Genomic DNA, 22,662 nt, shown 5'->3' on the forward strand with positions numbered 1-22,662 from the left:
AGCCCATTCACATGTGAATGAACAAACAAATTAAGGTAAAATTATATAAAGATTGCTTTTCCACAATAAAATGTGCGGCAGCATAGACTAATCTCAGAAATTACGATTCTGAGTGGGAAACAAAAGCAAAACAGGCAAGAAGAGCCGTGTGTGACAACAGTTCACACCTGTTTCTCCCACCCCAGAGACCAAGAGGAGAATGGACTGTCAGGAGTTCAAGGTCAATGTCTTAGATTCTTTTCTCGTTTTCATAGTGAAATGCTCTTAAAAAGCAGCTTAGTGGGCAAAGGGTTGATTTCCGCTCGCAGCTGAGGAGCATCACAGCAGGAAGGTCGGGGCAGGAGCTTGAAGCAGCTGTCTCATTGCCTCCAGGATCAGAGTGAGAAATGCTTGCACTGTTCTGCTCCCTTTCTCTTTTGCATCATTCAGGACCACAGTCAGGGAATGATGCCACCCACAGTGGATGTCTCTTCACACCTCAACTAACCTAATGAATAAATTCCTCAAAGGCATCCCCGGAAACCCATCTCTTGGGTGAATCTAGATTCCATCAAGTTCATAATTGACAGTAACTATTGTAGCCAGCCTGGGCTATATAGTTCACGGCCAGCAGTCTGAGCCTAAGTGAGACCCTGTCTCCAAAAACAAAACAAAAATACAAGAAAATGATATATCCCATCTGGCCTGTTTACATAAAAACCATAAAAATGCAATCTGCTCTGTGATGACTGAAAGTGGATCACTGGTTGGCTGGGGATGTGAATATAAACAAAATTGAGACGGATGGACATATTATGGTGATTGTGGTCATGCATACTTGTGTCAAAAGTGATCAACTTACAGACTTTCATTGCATGCAGTTTGATGCACCCAAAAAAAATCAATGAAAAGGGCTGGGGATCTAACTTGGTGGTAGAGTACTTGCTGGGCTAGCATGCACAAGGTCCTGGGTTTAATCCTTATCATCACAGAAAGAGGGAGGAAGGATGCGGTTAGCGGAGGAGAGAGAGAAGAAAGATGACTAAGGAGGAATGCAATTAAAGAAAGAAAGTCCAACCATCTGAATTTCCTTTCGAATTATCTGTGATTATTCCAAAGAATGGCCGTATTTTCTATAACCCAAGAGCCCATTTATTTATCTATTTATTTAATGATTTCTTTTTTATTTTTATTTTTATGTGCATTGGTGTTTTATCTGCATATATTGTCTGTGTGAGGGCATCTGATCCCCTGAAACTGGAATTACAGACATAGTGAGCTGCCATGTGGGTGCTGGGAATTGAACCTGGGTCCGCCGGAAGAGTAACCAATGCTCTTAATATCTGAGCCATCTCTCCTGCCCCTCCTCCCCCCAAGCCCATTTAATTAGGTCAATTTTATGATTTCTCTATTTTGACAGTAAGTGGTTTTCATGACTCTGGCACCTTTATTTTTAAATTTGGCCACTTGACAGAAAGCTGAGTTGAGTGCTATAATTCACTCTCAGTAAGTGGCCTGCCTGTCTCAGACACCTTTGCAGGATTTCTAAGAGGAATAAACTTGCCTTGTTTTCTCAGGCATTTTGGATTTACAAAGAGAAAGCAGAGGGTTACTTACAGGCTCCTGTATGGCAAGAATATGCTACAAGGTTACACCAGGCTGAAATCCTCTGAGCCACAAACCCAAAGTCTTGCATACGGAGGCTTCTCCTGGAAGCCCTTGCCTTCCTTCTTCTGCAGGCAGCTGCTGTACAGAGAACAGTCACCCTCCGCATCTCAACTGCTCTGTCCCCTTTACTTATTGTTTTAGTTATTTTTAAATCTTGCTGTGCCCAGAATATCTTTAGTTCGCCTCACTGGACACACTTTTGAGCCTTCTCCACAGTGCTTCCCCTTCCTGGAAGCCTGACCCGTGTGGAGTGTCTCGGCAGAATGAGGTTGGTGTATTCATTCCCCTCAATTCCCTCCCTAGAAATATCTACTGCCAAAGCGCTGAACAGTTCGAATAACTTCAGACAGTAAGAGCGCTCAACCAAGGCTCTTCAAGATGACTCACTCGACACAACTTTCCTCTCTTGGACTTCCTCAACTCTTCATGTATAGGGTGGTAACAGTGTCCTTGATACCCTTGTTCCCACCCTCCCACACCCAGCCACATATTTGTAATTAATTCCATTCAATTTATCTCAATTTCCACATGCTATATGGTTTTTCTTAGGACCCTCAGTTAGATGATGCTCCGACTTAATGAATCCATTGTAGCTTGAAAGCATCATAAATTTTAAAAATGAGTTTATCATTGCTAATGAGCCAAATATCATAGTTTAGTCTGCCTTAAATGTGCTCAGAATTTTGCTAGCCTAGATTGGAGAGAAATATCTACTGCCAACGCACTGAACAGTTCGAATAACTTATTGAACACTACAGTGAAAATAAAAAATTAGATTGTTTGTATGGATATGAATTTGTACCAGGATGAAGTAAAATTAATCACCCCAAGTAGTTTGTTTGTTTTGGTAGTGCTAGGCACAAACCCAGAACCTCCCACATGCTGGGCATGCAGTCAGCCGCTTAAGGCCCCTCCCTCCACCCCCCAGGTGTTGTCTATATTATTTGCTTTCTCGGTGAAAGAGTAAACTAAACTCAAGGGCTTCACTTCTAATAATTTAGAGATAAAGGGACCAGACCCTCATTCAGCCCCCTGCTTTAGCAGCCATGACAGGCTACAGAAAAGACAAGTAGGCCTCTGACACTCCAGATCCTGTGGCCTCCCGGAGTCTAGAGCCAAAACTGAACACAAAGGAACTCCAGACCCCTCCCCTGTGGTTCCTGGGAACTGTATGGCCACAAAAGAAACTTCAGGGTAGACCAAAACCTCCCCCATAGTCTCCAGAATATAGTTCTGAAAACTATTGGTATATACGTGCAACAGGCCACCTGCAAGTAACAAGACAATGCCATAGAAACCACAGAATGTTCCCTCTCAGCGCTGACCAATGAAAATAATTGGTACACAGGTATTTCATGCCAAAATATGACTTTGAGAAATTTTCCTAATTGTTCCCAAATGTCAACCAATCAGAAACTAACCTGTACCTACTGATGTAATCCTGTAACTTTTGTCTTTAAAACCTAGCAGTAGACAGGGCACTTCACTCCCTCTGGAGGCTGCTGTGTCAGCTTGCTAGATGGGCTCCCTGTCGTGGGTGGATGAACAATTAAAACCTTGCTTTAAAAGTTTAGTGGGTCTGTCTTCCTGGTGGTCTCTGGGGACTTTGCAACTTGGGCACAGCACGTAGTTTATGTTTCAGATCCAGCATTGACCCAACAGATTTCCGGTCTACTATGTAATCTGATAATCAGTGTTGGCCATTTTCAATACTGGTGTGAAAAATCCCAGACAGTTGCTCTGTCATGTCATGCTTTGTGGGACATTACCAGCTAGTAAAGGTTGGCAGGGATGGGTGCTTGTCCTCGGGCCATATGTCTGGAATAGGGCATTCTGAGCTGCCATGTGGGTACTGGGAATGGAACCCAGGTCCTCTGGAAGAGCTGTCAGTGCTCTTAACCACTGAGCCATCTCTCCACTCCCTGGAATAGGGCATTCTGAAAGAGGGAAATAACACAGTAGAATATATAGACTGCCCTGCCATGAGCTGCTAGGAGTAAGATGACTTGTCATAGAAAGTGTTTTAAGTATGGTAGGTACAGCAACTGACATAAAAATGTGAAGATGAGTAAAATAGCCTGCCCCTTTTAATCAAGCAAGTAAGTGATAATATGAGTGCATGCATCCTCCCATGACCTTAATACATTTAAACTTGCTTGTCCTCATCATGATGATGACCCTAAGAAAGTCAACACTTGATGCTGACTAAAACAATTGTCAGCTAGCCTCAGCTAGCAGGAATATCAGACAGAAGTAATACAGGTCTTAGAGGCCAATGCATTTTTTGTTTGTTTGTTTTGGTTTTTCAAGGCAAGGTCTTTCTGTGTAACAACTCTGGTTGTCCTGGAACTTGCTTTGTAGACCAGGCTGGCCTGAAACTCGCAGAGACTGACCTGCTTCTGTCTCCCAAGTCCTGGGATTAAAGGTGTGAGCCAGGCCTGGTGTAAATTTGTATCAAACCTTAAAGTTGTATGTTATTTCATGGTGGTGCTAAACTTCTAGTTCCTTATCTGTACAGTTAGTTCAGTTATAGCTATCTATAAAGCTGTTATGTAGAATAAGGAGAAATACCTAAGACAGAAAAGAGGAGATACTGAGTAAAACAGGGTAGGCCCTGTGATCTGTGTCTTGCTTATTTTAGTTAAGTACTTAAGGCAAAAGCTTTGCAGTTAACTGAGCATGGTGATACATGCCTGTAATCCAAGCACTCTGGATGCTGGAGCAGGGGAGTGAGTTTGAGGCCAGGCTAGGCCACATAGTGAGAGTCTGTCTCAAAACCAAACACACGAAAAACCTCAATAGAAAACTTTAGCATAGTCTAATTTAAAAAGTTAACCAAAAGGGTGACTTTAAAGGGTAAGAAAAAGAAAAAGCAGCTTCTTGCTCCTTGCTCTGGCTGGCTCCACTGAACTGCACGCCCCTAAGATCTTCTGATCTTCCAAATTCAACAGTATCAAATGCTTTGTTCAGTCCGCACCATGGGTTATTTTAATAGCATGCTAGAAATACCCTCTCAGCAGCACACGTCCGAGATCAATCTTGTTCTGACAAACAGATCCTGTGTGCTCACTCACTGTGTGCTTTTCCCTGGGCGATCACTGTTTGGCCAGTTTGTAGATTTTACCTTGACTGCTGATTCGCATTCTGATTCCCTCCCTGAGGACTGGAATCCTAGCCTGAACCCTAGCCTGGGTGTCTGGGGCGAGGTGAAAGATTGTTTATTCAAGCACTTGGCAGTCCCTTCTCCCTGGGAACTGATCCAACCTTTGTATCCTAAGTGAGGGTTGGGGGCTTACTTACTCTTAGCAGGACCTAAACCAGACTCTACTGGAGTGGTGAATGCACTCCTGTAATCCTGGCATTAAAGTGACTGAAACAGGAGATTAGAAAATTGAGGACTGAGCTACACAGCAAGATTTCATCTCATAAAATAAAACAAACATACATATAAAAACAAAACAATCTAGAAAGTTCCTACTATTCTTATTTAATAGGGTCAGTCTGACAAACAGGTCTTCTACAAGGTAACAGACATTTAGAAACACATTGGTGCAAATCTGTAATCCCAGCACTCAGAGCTAAAAGCACAAGGATTTTTGAGTTCACTACATAGCAAGTTCCAGGCCAGACTGAAAAACCAAAACAAAGTAGGAAGCCAGTAAGAGGGCTCAGCAGGTAAGAAATGTGCTTGCTGCCAGACCTGACAGCCTGAGTTTGATTCTAGAATCTGTGTGGTGGAAGGAAGGAACAGACGCCTGCAAATTGTTTTCTGACTTTTACATGTTCACTGTGGAACATATACATGTGCACACACATATACACACACGCTCATGCATATTGTGGCATACATATGCATGCACACACATATGCACATGCACACACATAAAACATGCACACTGTGGCACACATGTGTGTTCACATACATGCACACTGGCACACATATGTCTTCATATGTCTACACACTAACACACGTGTGTACTGTGGCACACATGTGCATGCACATACACACATGCACACTTGCACACTGCCACACATGCATGCATCCACATGCGCGCACACACACACACTAAATAATTATAAAACAAAACAAAAAACAAAGCCAAATCCCTGAAGTTTGTTAGTAGTCATTCCCCAGCACACTATGCATATTTTTCCTGGTAAAGAGGAAAAATAAATAAATCTGATTTTTTATTTTAGAAAGGCATGCCATGGACATTACATTTGAGAATGTGCCAACTTGTCCCAGAGCGTCCCCTGCTTGATCTCCACATTAGATTCCATGTGAGTAACAGCCATTTAGAACTAAGCACTATAATTGGACTGAGGCTATTCTCATTGGGGTGGCCCTGCCAGAGGTCAGGAGGCTGTAAGAGGAGACCATGGTTCTTCTCAAGGCTGTCCATATAGATACATATGTAACCTCTCCTCTCAGACCTGGGGCAGCAGCAACAGTGTTTTTATGTGTTGAGCCCTGAATGGCTTCACTATCATTTGCAGTTCCCCTACAGCTTATAAATGGTCTCTCCTCAAGTTATCCTATTTTGAGTGTGCCATCTGTTTCCTGTCGGTTTCCTTGACTAATACAAGCAGTTACTATGTACAAGCGCTGAGCCTCCGTAAGCAGAGGCATAGAAATTCCTGCTTTCTGGGGACCGCATTGCAGCCAGTTTCACATTCCCCTGGGGTCAGGCCTGTCAACCTATCTGGATGTGTATGTCTTTCCAGTCATTAGTCACAATTAAAAAACAATGTTCTGTGCCTGCAAGTGTGCCTGTGTACACTGTATAATTAATTAGGACTTGAGGAAATCCTTGGCGTACGAAACACTTTAGATGTGCTTAACCGTCTCATTTCTTCAGCAAAGTTTTGTTAAGAACTTAAGTATGCTTGCACAGCAATGTTCACTGCCGCACTGTTCGCAATAGCTAAGTTATAGAGCCAGCCTGGATGCTCGAGAGCAGAGGGATGGATTGTTTTCATCTGTAAAGAATAAAGGTAAGTTAGCTCCTTGCTAGGTTCTGGGCATAGCATTATAGCTTGGTAGGGCCCAGGGGAGAGGCAGACACACAGACAGGGAGCAAATGAATGGACCAGTTGCTCATAACAATCACTGAAAAACATAAAAAGGCATTAACAGATGTTTTGGTTTTGCTTTTTTTTTGAGAAGGCCCATGAGAACACTGGGAAGAAATTATTAAATAACAAAGTTGTTAAAATCATCAATCACGAATAACAGAAAGCTGTTATAATAGAATAATTAGATGTCAGGCCTAAAAATTCCCTATGTCCTTTCTTACTGGTCTCCCGAAGGGTATATCCTACCCAAATGAAAAACTAAAACAGGAAACAGAGTTACAGGGAATGGGAAATATAACCCAGAAGGAAGTGAAAAGAGTCTCCAGGAAGCCAGTGAAGGCACAACCCAGGGCACCAGCAGACCCAGAGAGAACCAAACAAAAACAATAGAGGGGCCCAGAAGAAAGGCCATTAGGAGGTTGTAATGTATCTCAATGGAGGACTTGCCTAAGAAATGCCCTAAAATCAATAAGCAAGCAGGGAGTGCAGGGACACGCCTTTAATCCCAGCACTCTGTGTGTTAGAGACCAACCTGGTCTACAGAGCAAGCTCCAGAACAACTACGAAGAGAGAACCTGTCTCAAAAAAAGAAAACAAACAAATCTAAGCTGAAGTGGAGGGAGAATATTCCTTTAATCACTAAACTTACAGCAATTAACAAAATGTCCTTTTAAAGTATAGAAATTGTATTCCATTTCTGAGAGACTCCATTATAGATAATATAGGTGAGAACAGAGATATGTAATAATTGTTAGTGTTTAGCAATTTGTACTGGCCTGCCTTTGGAGTTCTGACAGGATACGACCTCAGCTGCATCCACTAAGAGCACCACCTGTGCACATCCACTATGTTCCCTTTTAAAAGAGCCTTGTCCACCTCTCATCCTCTCTCTCTCCCTCTCTCTGTCTCCCCGCTTTCTCATTGTTCCTGTTTCTGGAGGCAGGTCTCCCCCTCCCCTTTTTTCTTTTTATGATCCTTTTCCAATAATAATAATAATAACAATAACAATAATAATAATACTCTCCGTTTGAGAGTATCTGTGGCATGATGTCTTTCTCTCAAGCTGCTTTTTTTCTTTTGGTTTTTCAAGACAGGGTTTCTTTGTATTGTTTTGTTTTGGAGGCTGTCCTGTAACTTGCTCTGCAGACCAGGCTGGCCTCAGACTCACAGAGATCCTCCTGCCTCTGCCTCCCGAGTGCTTGGATTAAAGGCATTCGGCACCAATGCCTGGCTTCGAGCTGCTTTTTTAAAATTACAACAACAGTAATAAAAAAGTTAAAGATACAAGCTGAAAACACTCAATGTACTGACTAAATACATCATAAAAAGAGTCACTTCAAATGTGGGTCACTCACTGCAGTGTCTAGAGATCTGCAAATGTCTGCAAATGTGGGAGATGGAATCTGACTATAGAGGCCTAGCTCAAAGCTGGCCAAAGGAAATGGTACCCTGTATTCATTTATTTTTATCAATCTTCCCAGCGGTCTGTGTATTTATTTTCAGACAGAATCCCACACTGCCCAGATTGGCCTTAAACTCACTGTGCAGCCAGAGCTGATCTTGACCTACCTGATCCTCATGTCTCCATCTCCCAGATGCTGGCACGGCAGGCATGCACCTCCACACCTAGCGCTGTCTGTTCCTCTTGAGGCAAGGAGACAGGCGCTTGCTATGTAACCCTAGATGACTTTATTCACTATGGAGCCCAGGCTTGTCTTGAGCTTGTGGTAATCCTCCAGCCTCAGCCTCCAGAGCAAAGGGATTACTGTCATGCATTTTTCAGACTGGAAATGTGCTGTTTAGCAGAAGAATTCCATATTATGGAGATGACCAATAAATCTTTGAGATGTTTACAAATTCATTTTCACTGGTCTCATGTGCACCAGCAACTTCATCATTTTAATTTGCCATTCCCTCCGCAATTCCCACAAGACGAAGACAAACACGGGGTATGAGTGCAGGTCCTCCTGCCAGCTGTATATTTTTCATTTCATTTCCTTTCGTTTGTTTTTGTTTTAAAATGGCCCTGAACTCATGATCCTCTTGTCTGAGGACTAAGATCATAGGCACACGCCACCATCCCTAGCCAGCATTCTTATTTTATATGTTTGCAGTGTCTATAGGTTAATGTCAACGACACTCTGAGAGTTTGGGCTCCAGCCATTTCATGGCTGACATTTCAGGCTTCTGAGCCTGCAAGACTGACAGCCAGGCTGCTGAATTCTTTGAGGTGGGGCCTGGAGAAATCAGTCAATCACCCGTCATTTGACAATGTCCTGACCTTTCTCTCTAGACCACTTCTTGAATTCCTTTACTTGTGAAGAGATATTCTAATTGCAATGCAAGACATATGTCACTGTTCTCGCGCTAACTGACCTGATTTTTAACGTTTTTTAGATTTTTTTAAATTTTATTTTACGTCTGTGAGTGTTTTGCCTGTTTATTTATTCATTTATTTATTTTACGTCTGTAAGTGTTTTGCCTGCAGGTATATATGTGCACCACATGTATGCCTGGTATCCGTGGAGGTTCGAGGAGAACATGGGACCTCTGGGACTGGAGTTGTGGATGATTGTTTACCACCATGTCAGTCCTGGGACCTGAACCTGGTTCCTCTGAAAGAGCAAGAAGTGTTCTTTAATGCTGAACGCTCTCTCCAGCTCAGATATGAGTTTTGAAAACTCAAGAACAAGTAAAATTCTCTGGGATTGAGATAGGAGATGAAGACAAGATCTCTTTGTGAGTTCTCATGAATACACTATCTTGACATCTGCTGAAACCACTGGTGGTACCCATATAATCATAAGGTTAATACCACTGGTCTAGTTGCTACTTGTAATTTCTCTCTCTCTCTCTCTCTCTCTCTCTCTCTCTCTCTCTCTCTCTCTTTCTCTCATTCTCTCTCTCTTTCTCTCTCTCTCTCCCCCCTCTTCCTCCTCCTCCCTCTCTCCCTCCCTTCCTCCTTTCCTTCCTTCCTTCTTTGTTTTTTGAGAGAGAGGGTCACACTGTGTAACCCTGACTGGCCTTGGACTCGCTATAATATGAACCAGACTGGCCTTCAAGTCACAGAACTCTGCCTGTCTCTATCTGCCAAGTGCTAGAATTAAAGGCAAGTGTTCCCCTCACTCCCATGTGCAGGCTTAGCTACAAGTTCTTCTAAAGCTTACTGTCACAAACAGAGGTGAATTCCCGTGGTGGATTGGCATCAAGTTTCTTTTACCGTTTGCACTCCTTGTGGTGCGGGCCTTGCCATTAGAAGGGCAGTGAATGAGTCCACAGCATCAGCAGTCCTTGGAACCTTACAAGAACTACAGAGCCTCAGGCCCCACCTCACTCTGTGTTCTGAATTAGAATCTGCAAATGCATTGGAAAATTTGAGAAGCAATGGCCCCGGGCTTGTTTTTCAAGTTGCAGTTGCAACCCATTAGAGTGGGTCATGAAATCAATGTAGTGGTACTACTGTATTTAAACACAAAAGAACAGAAAACATCAGCATTCGTTGCATGTGCAAGAAAAAGCGCTTTGGGAAATCCTCGTGTTAGCTAGAACTATGCTTATGTTTTGTCAGCCATGATGTACTATGAGTCCTGGCCAAAGTTTTTGAAAGCTACAACAGTGTCTCTCAAAATGTTGTCAACATTGGAAATGTAGTCATTGGAACGGTGTTTCCCAAAAGGTTGTGTGCATTCCCCAAAACATTGAAAACTTTGACATTGAGAAAGGGAAACAGATGCTAGCAAGAAGTGGTGGTTCTGAGACCCGTTGGCTGGCAGTTATCTCAGAAATTATCATGCATCATAATAAACTGGAAGGCTTTTGATCCAGAATTTTTTTTGAGACAGGGTTTCTCTGTGTTGTTTTCAAGGCTGTCCTGGAACTCACTCTGTAGACCAGGCTGGCCTTGAACTCACATAGATCCACCTGCCTCAGCCTCCTGAGTGCTGGGATTAAAGGCATGCACCACCACTGCCCGGCTCCAGAATTTTAATTCAGTAGGTCCAGGGTGATACCAAGGGTTGCAGTTCTAGTCATTTCCCAAGTGATGATGATGATGGCCCAGTAACATCATATTCCATCCATGAAGTGACTGGAATCAGGTACTTGCTTCGAGAGGAATTCTTTTCTTATTTATGTCTAAATCCATCACCCTAACAAACATTCCATTTAATTTCTGTTTGCATTATGTACTACAGCCTAAATGGGTGCTCCATAGTTTATGTGCCTCAGTGCAACAGCCTTTGTAGGGCAGACCTTTAATCCCCCTGTGACGGATTCCTCCTTATCACAGGAGTGGGTTCCTAATGGCAATGCCATGCTTGTGCAGGGTGAGCTCACCTTCCTCTAAGAATTCAGCCAGTGGATATCCTCCTTTTGCTAATTTTTACTTTCTCCAAGAGTGTACCTTCAACAGCTACCAGATATACAGGCAGGAAGGCCAACTGTGAGTCCTGAAGTTTATGCGATACTTTTATACCAGCTCAAATCAGAGTGTGGTCCTTGAGTGGCAGATTCCATCTCACATAAGAGATTTTCGGAAGTGTACATCTCCCAATACCCCTGCAGTCTTAATCTCCAGAGGGAATGTGCCTAAACAGTCTCTCCTAGTGGTTCCTAAAGTATCATGAAGGGTGAGATGCTCTGCTTGGGATCACTCCTAGTGTCTAGGGGCCATGTTACAGTTCACTGCACTACTGGGGAAGCTAGCAGCAGAATCATCTCTGGTTGTGGGTTTCCCAACACCACGACAAACACAGGAAATATGTCCCTTCAGTAGTGGTAAAAACTACCCATGTATGACTAGTTAGAAATGCCCTGCATATCTCCTTTCAGAAACTACCAACACTAGCTGCACAGGAAGATACTTATCAACATACTAAGTTTTTTTTTCCAATAATAAGGAATCTGTGCTTCCGTAGTTCCTCTCTCCTACTCCCGACCCCTGCCAAGGGAGAAAAAAGATTCAGACATAGCACCCCCACACTTATCCGGTTCTCTATGTGTTGGATCTCTTTCCTCATCCTTGGTTAGAGTTTGTGAACAAACTCACACTTTATAGTAATTATATGATAGCTATGATAAACATACTCAGTGACAAGGAACTTTATGTTTTGGATAAGACTGGTCTCATAGGAGCTATCAGCCTGATTTTGTTCTTGCATCTATTGCTATATGTGTATGTGTGTGTGGTGGAGAAGTGTGTATGTTGATCCAGATACCTACAGAGGCCAGAGAAGGGAGTCCTGTCATCTGGAGCTGCAGGCTGGAGTGAGCTGCCTGGTGGGGTGCTGGTGGTCTTCAAGAGCAGTGCAAGCTCTTAACCACTCTAATCATTTTAAGACAGGGTCCAGCCATGTAGTTCAGGCTGGCCTGGAATTTACTTTGTGTTCCTGGTTTACCTTGAACTCATAAACCTGCCTTAGTCTCCTGAGTACTGGGATTAAATGTGTGTGTGTGTGTGTGTGTGTGTGTGTGTGTGTGTGTGTGTGTGTGTGTGACCACAATAGGTATGTTCGTAGATTTTACCACACCATTGATTGATGCTATAGTATGGTAATGTCCTGCTTTCCAGGAGGAAGCTATAGTCCTAGTCTTGGGTTTATCCATAGAAGTGTTTGAGGGTTTTGTTGTTGTTGTCATTTGTTTGATTCTGGTATTGGGTTTTGAACCCAGAGCCTCACACAAGTTAAGTGTGGCCTCTACCAGTGAGCTGAGAAACATCCCCTGCCCCTGAGGTAATTTTTAAAAATCATTTATTGGCACATATGTTGGGAATTGCCCAAGGACTCATACATGCTTGGTATGCACTAAGTTGATTCATAGCCAGCTGTGAATCTGCAACTTGAGTAAAAAACAGTATGAACAGTCCAGAGGAAAGAGTTTACCATTAAATAACACAGGCTTCTTTCTTTGCCTTGACAGTAACCTGATTGGGGATTGGACAGAATCTAGGCATCAAGCTACATTGCTGGACTCTCTGGGAAGGATTTATTAAATGCAAAGTAACAGAGCATCACAATACATCCCAAAGTTACCTGAGGAGTCTTAAATTAGCAAAACTCCTAAAGTTGATGACATTTCAGAGTCTTTTCTTATGCAGCACCTGACAATTGTAGGCATTATGTTTTTTCATTTAAAACATGAGGTAGACCATTGCATAATGACAGGCAGATGGCCCACTGTGTGACTCATGAAAGAATGTGAGGTCGTGAATGTTGATGTGAGCTTGACACAACTCAAACTTCAACACAATTTTTTTTACACAATAAATCTAGTACAGAAAGATCATGTATTTTTCTAAAGAGTTTGAAAGAAATTTATTAATTCAACTTTACTTAGAAATATCAGGATGGCAAATTTACATGTGCTATTAAATGAGCTTCCTAACAGTGTAATACTAAATGGAAGCATCAATTTTATTTTTGATTCATTGCCTAGCCTGATACTGTCTTCAAATACTTGTTAATGAATGAATGATTGAATTAATGAACGAGAAAGAGAAAATGATAGACAGAAAGAAAAGAATATAGATGTTAGATCACTTGGTTTGTTGGTTTTGAGATAGGGGCCTCATGTAGCTCAAGCTGAGGCTGACCTAAAACTCACTATGTAACTGAGGCTGCTCTTGAACTCAGCCTCCTGAATACTGAGATTATACACATGTGCCACCATGTCCAATTCTACCACTATTTTAGAAGCTAGTAAGTGATAAGAATTAAAGTGATTTGCTGAAGAAGTTCAGGTCAACACAAAATGGCAACAGCCATGACTTTCAGACTCTAAGTTTCCACCTTCCTCCCTCCCTGCTATTACCTGGGTCTTCTTTCTTATGCATTTATTAAATCTAGTCACATAGTATAATCATCAAAATAAATGCACTGAGGGTTTGACCTAAGGTGAGCCCATGCTAAGCAGAGACCCTGAGTTACACACCTATCCTAGCCTGTGTATGATGCTTTTTAAGGGATAGCAATGTGCAATCCCTGTCTGTTGTAATTGCTTTTCTATTGCTGTGACAAGACACCAAGAACAAGGCAACTTATAAAAGGAAGCACTTAGTTTCAGGGAGCTAGAATCCATGATGGTAGCAGAAACAGCTGAGAGCTTACATCTTGATTCCCAAGTTGGGGACTGAGAAAGAGACACTGAAAATGGCCTGAGTCTTTTGAAACTTCAAAGCCCACCCCCAGCACACACCTCCTTCAACAACACCACGCCTCCTAATCCTTCCCAAACAGTTCCACCAACTGTGACCAAGTATTCAAGCACATAAACCAATGGGAGCATTATCATTCAAACCACCACACCCTCCTGCACTCCCATCTTCCCACCCCAGGTTTCTTGTTTTGCTTTTAGTGTAATTCTTCTCTCTGGCCAACCAAGAGTCGCCATGCTTGGGGATTATATTGTTATGGTTTTTAAAGATGTGTTTTATTTTTAATTGAATGTGCACACATATGTGGACAGGCAGAGTCCAGAAGAGGGTATTGGACCTCCTGGCATTGGTAGTTGTGAACCACTAACTTGGGTGCTGGGAATTGAACTTGGCTCTTCTGCAAGAGCAGTACCCACTCCTAACCATTGAGCCTTCTTGCTGACATCCTGCTATGGTTTTAGAGCCAGGACTGGCATCAGGCTTGTGATCTTCCTGTCCCAGATTCCCAAGTGCTTGTACTATAGGCTACTCTACCATGCATAGCTTCGCCCCCCCCCCACAGTGCTGCCTTGTACATACTAGGCAAGCTCTTTGTCGAGCTACATCTCCAAATATATATTGTCTGTCCTATGATCCTAGTAATTAAAAATAGCATAAAGATCCACTAACCAAACTTTGCTTTAGAGCCTCTTCCTGAAATTTGAAGCTCCATGTGAAGTATGTGCTAGGCCATGGGCAAACATCAACAGTGAGTGTTTTGTTCTGCTCTATATAACTTCACCCACTGGCATGGGAAGTTTATTCCATGATGAGTCAGTGTAAAACAACTGCTTTTTTTTTTTCTTGAAATTAAATATATACCAGGAGATCAGTTTTCCTTCTGTCACTAAAAGGGCAGGTTAAAGACCACAGGTCAGAGTTCAAGGATGCTGCAGAATGCCTTGGAGGTGTTTCTTGATAACGCAGCTTCCCACAGGTACCAGGCACACAAGCCCTGCTCTTTTCACGCCAGTAGAGTTTTTACGACTCATTTGTTCCCTTCATGAATAGTATCTTAACAGGACGCTCATAGGCAAGTGAAACCAGTGGCACAAAAGCTCAGCTGCCTTTCATTTACGAAATTATTTATTGTGATTACTCTGTGTGTGGTGGCGTGGCAGCGTGCACCGGTGGAGGCCAGAAGAAGATTTGTGGGGCCAGCCCTCTCCTTCCGCCTCTTCTGTCTTTTCATGGGTCAAGCTCAGGCGGTTGCATTCACCTGGCAACCACTTTTACCCTTGCAGTCATCTCCAGGCATCTTCCTTTGTATTGCTCTTACAGAGTGTGTATATGAGCACGCGTGTGTCAGGGATGAGTATGCTCACCCTGCCTGTGTGTGTGTGTGTGTGCCTGCAGAGGCCAGAGATGGAATCAGGCATCGTGACAAGAAGGTGACCAGTTCTGCTCAGCCTTGTGCTCCCCCCATGGTGTTCACTACAGGCCCCAACCCACCACCAACCAGCGATGGACAGAAATGTCTGCAGCTGTGAGCCAAGATGGAAATGAACACTTCCTCTTCATAAGTTCATTGTCCAGGTCTTTGTGACGGTGACGGAAAACTGACCAGCACATGTCAGTGAGCACAGACTCACAGCATGGCTTTTAAAGGCTAGTAGTCCATGTATACATTCACTCAACCACTCCCGTCATTTCAAACAATTCTTACACACTCTTGATTGTTCTCTGAAAAGGCAATAAATCCTATTGACTGACTTCATAATGCTTTCCTCCAGAGAATTCTGAACCCTAAATCTTCCCTGTGCATTTTTGATCCTTCAAATATTTGTAGGCTGTCAGCTGGGCCAAGGAAGGAGCCAGACTTTTATAAGCTATTGAAAAGAGTGAATGGGTCACTTGGAACTGTGATTTTTCTTTTTCTTTTTTTTTCTGAGACAGGGTTTCTCTGTGGCTTTGGAGGCTGTCCTGGAACTAGCTCTTGTAGACCAGGCTGGTGTCGAACTCACAGAGATCCACCTGCCTCTGCCTCCCGAGTGCTGGGATAAAAGGTGCCACCACCACCCGGCTGATTTTTTTCTTATAAAATTTTGAACTTGATAATTTCAAAGGCCCATCATTTTTGGTGGATTTCTTCAGTTGTTTCCAAACTCACTAAGATCAGGCAGCATAATGTTGTAATGTTTTAGCGATGAGTGTACTAGTTTTGAATGGCAACCAAGCCTGTAATTACCAGGGTGTGGCTACCCAGTCACAGGAGTAAACACACATCCACCCAAGTCACCATTGATGCTTCATTAAGATAACAAGGCAAAGCAACAGGAAATCAATTAATAGAGATATCTAGAAAAGTATTTAGCTTAAGCAAACACAACAATCCAAAAATTGGAATATAATGTTTTATCAGCAAGAGGGTGATTATAAAAAGCAAGAGGAAAAATGGAACTTGTATCTGGGAAGACTTGAAGCTTCTATGATGAAATGTCTCTGGTGGGATCATTGTCTTAGTTAGGGTTACTCTTGCTGTGATGAAACACCATGACCAAAAGCAACATGGGGAGGGAAGGGTTTGTTTCACTCGTAGTATCATAAAACAAACAGTTCACCATTAAAAGCAGTGAGGGCAGGAACCTGGAGGCAGCAGCTGATGCAGAGGCCATGGAGGGGAGCTGCTTACTGACTTGCTCCCTATGGCTTGCTCAGCCTGCTTTTTTATAGAACCCAGGGCCACCAGCCCAGGGATGGCCCCCAATCACAAATGGGCTCAGCCCTCCCCCATCAATGACTAAGAAAATGTTCTGCACCCAGGTATTAGGGAGGCATTTTCTTAATTGAGGGTCCCTCCTCCCAGATCATCCTAGCTTGTGTCAAGTTTACATGAAACTAGCCAGCACAACCACCTTGAAAAGAAATGTAGGAATCTTGGCATGGTGGCTCATGCCAGTCATCTTGGGAGTTGGGAGGCTGAGGCAGGAGGATTGCTGTGAACTGGAGGATAGCCTAGATTACATAGTAAGTTCTATGCCAGCCTGAGCTGTAACAAGACACATTTGTCCTGTCTTTAATCCCAGCACTTGGGAGGCAGAGGCAGGCAGATCTCTGTGAGTTTGAGGTCAGCCTGGTCTACAGAGCGAGTTCCAGGACAGCCTCCAAAACAATATAGAGAAACCCTGTCTCAAAAAAAAGATAAAAAGGATGGTGTTGCCAATAGCCCCAAGATCATAGTGGTGATGCACAGAGCCCCATCTGAAAGCCTGAAAGCTTTTGTGTATGCTACAACAGAAATTTTGCTTTCTGCTGAGAAATAATTGCCACAAAATGTAGATGCTTTCACTTTTTAAAATAATTGTTAAAGAAAAAAATATCTTCTCTCAAGGTTCAAAATGATTCTCAGGCAAATTAATGTACGTGAAAAATAACTTGAGTGGGACAACAAGCACAAGAGTCTATATTGTCAAATTGTCAACAGCGCATGGCTTCAATTTTGAGAACATTGTAAAGGGTTTATTGCAAGATATATAACATACTCGAGGGCACATTAAATTTCTATTTTCAATCACTTGGGCTTCACATTCTTTGTATTTACTTGCTTCGAAGAGAAATCTTTCTTCTTCCAATTCATCACACAGCTTCCCAGGGAGAACTTTGTATAGATGTTTTGTTACTTTTAAGTCTTAAAAAAACAAATCCTGGTCAGACTCAGAGACTTTCCAAGGGTTTCCGACAACACTGAAGAATTCAGCAGCATGAGTCAACTCCACATGCCGTTCCCTTACTGTTAACCTAATTGGTAATTGTTAACGTAAGTGGCCACATTGGAGGAGTAGGCATGGTCCTATCAAAGAACAAAGGACAGTAATTAGTGTTAAAATCTTTGAACTAAGTACAACCATTCTAACAATTTATCTGGGAGAATAAGATACAAAAGATGGAAAACATTGCTTTCCATGTCTTTATTTATTGTGCGGGGTGCCTGTCCACGCCACAGGGCACATGTGGAGATCAGAGGACAACCTGCAGGAGTTGGTTCTTTCTTTCCACCATGTGGGATCTGGGGATGGGACCGAGGTCATCAGGTTTAGCAGCAAGCGTCTTTACCTGCAAAGCCACCTCCCTAGCTCAAAAGAGCTTTTTCATTACAAAGACGGACTACACTAATAGTCTACTAAGATTTATTATATAGTTGGCATTTTCTTTGGGCCACCAAATGCTCCCACATAAAGACACGGAGATTTATTATTAATTATGAATGCTTGGCCTTAGCTTAGGCTTGTCCCACCAGCTCTTTTGATTTGATTTAACCTATTTCTCTTCATCTATGTTTTGCCTCAGGGCTTTTTAACCTTTCTTTCGTTCTGTATGTCCAACTTCCCTGATTCCTCCAAGTCTGAGTGTCTGGCCCCTGGCGTCTCCTCTTCCTGCCCTGGCCTAAATTCCCTCTCCTACTTATTCCCTGTGCCTGGAAGTCCTGTCTGTACCTCCTCCCTCATTATTAGCTGTTCAGCTTTTTATTAGACCAATCAGGTGCCTTAGGCAGGCAAGATAAAACAGCAACACATCTTTACATAGTTAATCAAATGCAGCACATCTTTGTACAGCTAAACAAATATTCTGCAACACTATTACAGTAAAACAAATGAAAAACTAGAATAGAGCAGAAACAGTACATATATATATACATACATATATATGCATATATATATATGCCATGTATAATACAATAAGGAAAGGAAGAATCATTCCAAAATATTTAGCCTTTTAGGCCAGGTGCCTCCAACACTCAGGAGGCTGACACAGGAAGATCCTGAGTTTAAGGCTAACCTGGGCCTCATAGGGAGTTCCATACCAGCCTAGGGTACATCAAAATAAAATAAAACAAAGCAAAGTGCTTTTCAATTTGTAAAAAGGGATCTTAGATTATTCCTCCATACTATAGATCAAAATTAATGTTGACTTATTTAAAGAGTAGTTATTAAATAATGGAAAAATCAAAAGAAAATAGAATTGAATACACAGTAAGCCTCTTGAAGGTCATCATTTTTTTTTATACTTTGGAGCAAATAAAATAAAACAAAGCAGCCAGGCATTGGTAGTGCATGCCTTTAATCCCAGCACTCAGGAGGCAGAGGCAGGTAGATCTCTGTGAGTTCAAGGCTAGCCTGGTCTACAGAGCGAGTTCCAGGACAGCCTCCAAAACAATACAGGGAAACCCTGTCTCAAAAAAAAAAACAAAATAAGTAAATAAATAATAATAAAACAAAGCCCCCCCCAAAAAACCTCCAAGGAAAATAAAAGCAGACTTTCGTAAAGTGACTAAATCAATAGACAACTATGACTGATCACAATAGGCTCCCCAAAACTTGGTGAGTATGAAGTCAGAAACAAAGCGTGGTCATAAGGGCATGGAGGAGGATTTGGTGCCTGCATCAGGTAGGGAGAGCATACATGCTATTTCTAAAGCAATGTCTCCTCAAACAAAGAAAGCATGAGGATTTTGTTCTGGGAACCTAAACAACCTCATTATTGAGGAAGGCACAATCCTGGGCAGTCTCAACTTAAGGTCATAGTTGAAAAAGGAAAGATTTCTTGTGGTGTTTTGCTCCAGGCCATGAATATTTGTTCCGGAGGTTAAAATGGTGGACATGAACACTTGGTACACGCCCAACTTGTGTAGTAAAGATGACAAACAGAAATGCCTTTGGGCATATCCTAGTTGCTGTTCTACTGCTGTGAAGAGACACCATGACCAAAGCAACTTTTATAAAAGAAAACATTTAAGTGGGGGGGCTTGTTGTAGTTTTAGATTTTTAGTCCGTTATCATCACGGAGGGGAGGGTGGTGTCATGAATGGTGCTGGAGCAGCAGCTGAGAGCTTTGCATCTTGATTGATAGGAAAAGTACAAAAACTTTGGCGCTTCAAAACCAAAAGCCAGTGAGCAAGGATGGGAGCTAGAGAATGCATATATCCGAGTAAAATGGGGAAAGTGTAGTTTTAGACACATGCAATAATCAAGTGGGAGAACTTGGAGAAAATTGGAGATTAAGGATGTATGTTTTCCTCACCAGCTCTTGTCGCTTTCAACTTTTCTTTGTTTTAATTACCATGCTGTAGATGATACACGTATTTTGGTGTTTTTTGTTTTTTTGTTTTTTTTTGAGACACAGTTTCTCTACACAGCTCAGACTGACTTTGAACTATCCTGTTTCAGCCTCCCATTTGCTGGAATCACAGCACATTGAATGCTATACATTTTTAAAGTGGGTCTCAAGTGGCCAAGGGTAGCCTCAAACTTACTATGTAACTGAAGATAATCTTGAACTTCTGATCATCTAAGTGTTAGGATTGTAGATATGCCCACCACCCGGTGTATGCAATGCTGGGGATTGAACCCACAGCCTCATGCATGCTAGACAAGCACTTGATCAAAGGAACTACATCCTCAACGCTGATACACATGTTTTCAATCCTGCCCAACAGTAAAGACCAGAGCACTAAAAGCTGTACTCTTACCGTTGTCCACTGGGTCATGGCCAGGATGTTAGGACTCCCAGCTTTTTCTCACTTCTGTGGAATGACTCATTCTTTCTGTTTTCCTCAGTAATTCACCACTATTCTCTACATTCCAGCTGCCTTTCTTGTAACATAAAAACAATAAACTGCACTGTTTTTTTCTAGCTGCCTCTCGGGAGTGATCGATGTCTTTAGAACCTTTAACATCGCTGTTTAAAGAGGCCTAGCAAGACCGTCTCACTGGCGTCCACTAGCCAGCGTCTCATCTCCGCCATGACACCTAGTATACAAGGAAGCAGTCCAAAGCCGCTAATCTACCCACAACTGGCAATTTGGTCCGGGTTTAATTCTACTAAACGTGAATGCTCATCTCTCTTAGCCATTCCCGGCTTGATCGGTATGTAAGGCATTTGGTTCTGTGGAATTCCTTGAAGGTCCTACTTGGGTTCCTTTAGTTCCCAACCCTTGCTGTCTAGCTTGGAAGACCCTGCATAACCACACAGTAATACTCTGTTATCCCTGTGTGTATTTACAAAACACGAACAATTTGTTCATGTTCCACAACTGCCTAATTTTTACCATTTGTCAATTTCCCTGTCATCAGCGCTTATCTCATGGCCAATTTAAAGCTCTGACATCTCCCATCATTACTCGCTGGCTTCCAGTTTAAAGCTTCAGTTTTTTTTCCCCTATGATGTCCACAGTTCAGTAAAACTTCATAGTGAGCGTGATTACTTGACTTGAGCTTTTTTTTTTTTTTTTTGGAGGCTGTCCTGGAACTTGTTCTGTAGAGCAGACTGGCCTCAAACTCACAGAGATCTGCCTGACTCTGCCTCCCGAGTGCTGAGATTAAAGGCATGCGTCACCAACACCCGGCCGAGCATTATTTTTATTGTTCCAGAAATCAACACATTGTTGGAAGGAGAGGCGTTTGGGGCTCACCATTATTGTAAGTACAGGTACATACATTCAGGTTGCTTCAAAAGCCTAGACAAAACCAGGCGATGGTGGCACACACCTTTAATTCCAGCATTTGGGAGGCAGAGGCAGGTGGATCTCTATGAGTTTGAGGCCAGCCTGGTCTACAGAACAAGTTCCAGGACCACCAGGGCTACAGAGAGAAACCCTGTCTTGAAAAACCAAGGTGGGTGGGTAGGGAGAGCCTAGACAGTAGTGAAATTTAGGGAATAAGGAATGAGTTTTAAATACATTCACCCCTGTTTTAAAATACTTTCCCACCTATAACCCCATGGCTTAATTCTTAAGAAATATTAAGTGTGTTATATACCTTATAATATCCTGGCTTTTGAGCAAGCCATCTATTGCACACCACTGGTTTTAAATTTACCTCAGAGTCTGGAACAAAACCTTAGTTTGGAAGCTAAGGAGTCATTCTTGTGTCTAAAGCAACTCTTGACCCAAATACATAGACATTCATCTGGACTAGGTTATCAGCAAACACAAAGACAGCAACTTGTCTGGTATTATGCCAGGCTATTATGCCACAAGCAAAATTAAGAATCTTCCTACTTCCTTCCCCATTTCAATAAAAAAAAATGTCTTTTTTTCCCCCTAGGTTTTCAGGCCAGAATTCTTAATTGTCACCTTTGGCTTCCTCTTCCTCTCACGCCTGATGCCTCCACTTCCAAACAGCATCCAGGTGCCCATTCCCCCTCTTCCTCTGTCATGACCAGCTCGCACAGGCGAGCTACCATTCTTTCCTCTTGAGAACACTGCAATCCATGCTCAAATGGCCTCTCTCACACCCTTGCACCAGGAGCGTATACAGAGAAAGCATAAGTCAGGAGGCCTTTCAAGCTGTTACTTGTGCTTTTCTTTTGCTCAGAATTTTCTGACAGTCTCTTACCTCACGCCCAGAAACACTGGAGTCCTCACAGTGATCCAGGAGCCCCACCTTACTGACATGCCTCCTTAATCTTCTGACACCACCCATTTCTCTGTTCACACCGCTCAACCCTGTGTGTGCTCCTTTGGCAGAGTCTGAGTCTGCTGTACTCTGTCTAGCCTTCTTCAGAGACCTGTGTGACTCTCTGGTGATTATCTATCTGTCTGTCTGTCTATCTATCTATCTATCTATCTATCTATCTATCTATCTATCTATCTGTCTATCTTTACCCCTGCAACTCTGAGGATGAAACTCAAAGCTAGCTAAGCAGTCTACCAACTGAGTCAGCCAGCTACCCTCCCCTGCGCCCCTATTTATTACTATTTTCCTCAGTACAGGGTTTAAAATTCTGTGTCTACTTATTACCCACAGAAT

At 42.6% G+C, this 22,662-nt stretch overlaps 1 long non-coding RNA gene across 1 annotated transcript; it reads right to left on the minus strand.

Annotated features, from left to right (window-relative positions):
• Positions 1-17,295: 17,295 nt before the first annotated feature.
• On the minus strand, positions 17,296-22,225 carry LOC121134327. The gene is made up of 2 exons (XR_005871406.1): positions 21,987-22,225; positions 17,296-17,705 (listed from the first exon to the last, which is right to left on the minus strand). It is a non-coding gene; the product is annotated as an uncharacterized LOC121134327 (long non-coding RNA).
• Positions 22,226-22,662: the final 437 nt, after the last annotated feature.

Source organism: Mesocricetus auratus, unplaced genomic scaffold (assembly GCF_017639785.1).
Source record: "Mesocricetus auratus isolate SY011 unplaced genomic scaffold, BCM_Maur_2.0 Super-Scaffold_100027, whole genome shotgun sequence".
In the NCBI taxonomy this organism is placed as follows: domain Eukaryota; kingdom Metazoa; phylum Chordata; class Mammalia; order Rodentia; family Cricetidae; genus Mesocricetus; species Mesocricetus auratus.